Source organism: Prosopis cineraria, unplaced genomic scaffold, assembly GCF_029017545.1.
Source record: "Prosopis cineraria cultivar Desert tree isolate PC_DT_omini unplaced genomic scaffold, ASM2901754v1 PC5, whole genome shotgun sequence".
Taxonomy (NCBI): domain Eukaryota; kingdom Viridiplantae; phylum Streptophyta; class Magnoliopsida; order Fabales; family Fabaceae; genus Prosopis; species Prosopis cineraria.
This window is the reverse complement of record NW_026555336.1, coordinates 26421422-26426556: the sequence shown is the minus strand read 5'-3', so window position 1 is coordinate 26426556 and position 5135 is coordinate 26421422.

The following is a 5135-nucleotide window of genomic DNA, read 5'->3' as shown; positions in this document are numbered from 1 at the left end:
GTATCATGGTAGAAATTTTTCTACCATGATAAGGGTATGATAAGAGTTCAATGAAAAAAAAAATGAGTTGTTGAATTAATAATTTGCGAAAAATTAGTTTGTAAATTTGAGGGTGTTACACTTACAAGTAGTAAAACTCACTGATGATTGCCCAATGATTACTCACAGCCTCTTTGTAGATGACACCATCTTCTTCCTTAAGGCCTCTAGAAACAATTGTTCTGTTACGAAGGAACTCCTAAAAACTTACTGCAATGCATCTGGCTAGCGTATAAATTTGACAAATCCTCATTATTCTTCTCTGCTAACACAGCGGGGGAAGTAAGAAATGATGTCTACAACTTTTTGCACATCCTAGCTGTAGATGACCCTGGTTCATATTTAGGGTTACCCATTCTTTGAAGTCGATCTAAAGTGGCCGCACTTGCTTATGTAAGGGATAAAGTAGGCAAAAAAAATCCATGCATGGTGCAGTAAATCCTTGTCCTTTGCTGGACGTGAGGTGATGATCAAATCTATCATAAATGCTATTCTAATCTTCCCAATGATGTGTTTTAAATTCCTAAAGAGGACTTGCAAAGAGTTGGATAGTATGGTTGCCAATTTCTTCTGGGGGCAATCAGAGGATAAAAATAATATTCATTGGAAGGCTTGGTCAAAATTATGCACCTCAAAATTTGAGGGTGGCCTTAGGTTTCGCAATTTCATGGACTTCAATGATGCCCTCCTTGCAAAATTAGCATGGCGTCTTCTCAATAATTCGGGCCAGCTATGGGTTAAGGTATTAAAAAGTGTCTATTTCCCTAATAACTCTTTTCTTCAGGCAAAAAAAGGTTCTGATGCTTCTTAGGCTTGGAGTAGCTTACTTATTAGGACAGAGTTACTGTCAAAAGACATTTACTGGAAATTGGGTATGGGTGAAAGTCTGGACAGATAAGTGGATACGCAACTTACTAAATTTTGTTGCAACACCTGTTAAAGGAGCTACCATTAATAAAGATCTTAAAGTAGCTGAGCTTATTGTTGATGGTCATTGGAACTTGGAAGAGATTTCAACTAGTTGCACTATAGATACACTTGCTGGTATCTTGAATACTTATATACCAAAAAATCCTAATGTTGATTCTCTTGTTTGGTCCGCTGCTAACAATGGTCTTTACTCATCCAAGTTTGGTTACCAAAAAGCTTTAGCCAAGTCTTCCCCAGTGATTAGCGAAGCTCCTAGTACCTCATCCATTATCTCCATTAATTTTTGGCAATATATTTGGCAGCTCAAGCTTCAACCCAAAATCAAACATTTTCTTTGGAGAGTTTTGAATAACTCTCTTGCCACCAAACAGGTACTCTATAATAGGAAATGTACAACTGATCTGCTATGCCCCAGTCATTCACATCCTGAAATTATTGAGTATATGCTTCTTCTCTGTAATTGGGCCAAGCAAGCTTGGTTCAGTTGTTTTTTGACCCTAAAGATTGATGCTGCTCATATTACATCTTTGGATCATTGGTGCTATAAGTTCTTCCTCCATGACTCCTTAATTGATGATTTTGGCAAACTGTATATTGCCAACTTATGTTGGAATATTTGGAAGAGGAGATCAACCCCAATCTTTTTAGGGGCTGTTGTTGATCCTTTCTTAGTAGTATCAACTACTAGTGCTATTGTCTCTAAATTTTGGAAAGTAAACTTTAAGGAAGAACCTGCTACAACTATCATTAAACCTGTGTCTAGAATCTGGATGCCCCCTTCGTTGAATGTACTTAAAGTAAATTGTGATGGCTCAATTCTAGTTTCTAGCCAGGCTAGTATAGGCATAGTGTGGAGAGACCATTCATGCAATTTCATCAAGGGTTGGTGTGAAACTGCCACTACTTCATCTGGGTTTATGTCTGAAATACTTGCCTACCAGAAAGCTCTTTCTTTACTTCAGGCTAAAATTCATCAACCGATAGTTTTGGAGTTTGACTGTCAAGATCTTTTTAGAGCCTTGTCATCTAAATGGTATGATAGTTGTAATTGGTTGTTTTATGGGCTGTTATATGACCTAATACAGAGTACTGAATCTTTTCCTTTGCTAGGCTTCTCTTTGGTTAGACGATCAGGAAATCTTGCCGCGGATTATCTCGCTGCCTCTGCTTCTAAAGGAGTGGAACCTGTGGCTGGGTTCATGAACCTTCACTCCCTCTTTCATCAATACCTTTAAAGATTCATGCTCGTTTCAGACTACCTCACAACAGCTCTCTTCTATTCATAATTGAGAAGGGATTGGCTAGATGTATTTTTATTTCTTATTGTGTTGTTGCCTTTGCCTTTGGCTTATGACTTAAACTCTGTTCTCTTTCCATTTAATGCATCTTTCCCTTTTACTGGTAAAAAAAATATTTTATGCGAAAATAAATTGACCATTGCACACTTCAAATAAACTTTGACCTTTTAATTGGTTTTCAAATACAGACACTTTAGTTTTCTTAAAAACATGTCAATTTTATTAATTACAAAAATTATTAGCTGATGCACATGTTAGTAGCTGAAGCAAATAAAAAAATAAGAAAAATTGGTAAAAAGAACCTTGTTAGAAAGGAAATTAGTCCCGAGGACCAAATGCAATTCAAAGACTAAATGCAATATTTTATTCCTTAAATAATATGTACAAATGATCAAAATATCCCTCTCCTTAAACCAATGAAATTAATAAAAAGAAAAGAAAGCTACCTGTTCAACACATGCACCCAAAGTCAGAAGCCTCACACCCAAGCCAGAACTCTCGCACCCAAGACAAAATCCTTTCACCCTAGCTAAAAGCCTTGCATCCTAAGCTAGAAGCCTTGCACCCTACTCAAAAACCTTGCAACCCCAGTCAGAAGCCTTACTCCCCACCAAGAAGCCTTGCACCCAATCTAGAAGTCTTACACCCAACCCAGAAGCCTTGTACTCCCAGCTAGAAGCCTTGCATCCCAAGCTAGAAGTCTTATACACCTAGCTAAAAGCCTTGCACCTAACTTAGAAGCCTTACAACCTAAGCCAAAAGCTTTGTATCCCACCTAAAAACCTTGCACCCCACCTAAAAACCTTGCACCTAAGACTTCTAGCTTGAGGTGCAAGGCTTATAGGTTGGGTACAAGGCTTCTAGCTTGAGGTGCAAAGCTTATTAGTAGGGTATAAGGCTTCTGGCTTGGGGTGCAAGGGTGTGCAAGGCTTTTAGGTAGGGTGTGAGGCCTTTGGCTAGGGGTGTAAGGCTTCTAACTAGGGTGCAAGAGTTCTGGCTAAGGATACAAGGCTTCTAACTTGAGTGTAAGGATTCTAGCTTAGGTGCAAGCCTTCTGGCTTTGGGTATATGTGTTGAACATGTAGCCTTTATTTTTTTTCAATTTCATTGATTTAAAGAAAAGGATATTTTGGTCATTTGTACATATTATTTAATGAATAAAATGTTGCATTTGGTCCTTGGAACTAATTTCCTTTCTAACAAGGTCCTTTTTAGCAATTTTCCCAAAAAAACACTCCGAAACTAAACAAAGAAATAGCAAAATAGAAAAAATACAAACATAATAAGAAAACGAACAAATACCAAATTAACTATCAAATATAGTGACAGTAAGATATTTTGACTTATTTTGACCATTTGACATAAGTCAAAGGGGCTAGAAGTGCTTTGCCAATGGTAGGAATTGAGCTTGATTTGAGCAACAAAATAGTGGCAAAATGGATCAGAATATCTTGTAGTTACTATGAGTAGACCCCACAACTACTTCACGTCAACAGGTAATGGGTCTATAATGGAAGTACGATTTTGCATATGAAAAAGCTATTTAAGAGGAATATTTTCCCACCTTTCAGTACATGGTGTCTAATGCTCCTCAAGAAAAAATTTAAAGAAAAAAAAATAGTCTTTGATCCTTTTTTCATGTTGGGTTTTTGTCCCACTAGTCTTTTCATAAGTAAAGTTTTTAATAAAACACATTCTTATATCATAAACATCTAAGAGGAATGTTATGAATATTAAAGATGTGGATATCCATTTTCGTAATCTTTTCATCTTTTCTCATAAAACTCTCACCATCATTATTATGTCATTAACCCTATACTAAATTCTCACTCATAAATTCATGAGTTTTGATTATCCTTTATTTGTGATTATCATTGAGTAACATTTGATGTAAGATCCATGCCTATATTTAGGGTATGTTATTTGTATTGTAAAGTGCAATAATCCATCCAAATTATCTCATGCTCTTATCTCCATTTCTTCTCCATGCATTTTACTTTCTTGTTGGTTCATTTCAAAATAATTTAAATAGGAAAAAAAAAGAATTTTCTAGCCTGCAATTACGCACTCAGTCACTGTTGCGGTGGCCGGTGGTGGCTAAAGCGCAGTAGCGCACTAACACTCGATTTAAATGTGTTGTTAATTCAATTGGGGTAAATGGTAGAAGGACTAAAATCATAAATCCATTCAATATTAATTTATAGTATAAAATTTTTACATAAATTTTTACTTTCTTTTCATATTTCTTATCATATTTTGACTGAGTTTCATGAAATTTTAATTTTTTTCAAATTTTTAAAATGTCAATATGATTTATATGTTGAAAAAATAACTATAATTAACAAATTTAAATTATAATATTTCTGGCTAGTTTATTATGAAGGGAATAGATACCTAGCTAATTTAAGTTTTGATTATTTGTATTAGAATTAGTGTGGATTTAATGCATTATACAAAGTTAAAAAAATGATATATTTTCTATGACTCGCAAATAATACAATTTGTTTTAGATTATATATTTGTAATGTTATATATAAAAATATAAGATATTGCAGTATTCATAATTTATAATATAAATATAAGTTTCGTAAAATGATTATATAGGGAAAAGATTTAGCATAGCATCTACTGATAGAAAATGGTAGAAAATGATTTATTAAGATACTTGGACATGAATAAAGAAAATCATTAGAAGCCCCGGTGGAGAGTGGAGAGGAGATTGTCTTTAATTCTATAAATAGGGGTAAAGAAAAAGCAAATAAAACATGAAACAATTTTAGTTAATAATATATCTTAAAATCTAGTCATTGACAAACAACAATGGTGTCACAATCCATCTATTCAACCTTATCTAGTAAAATAAGAGTT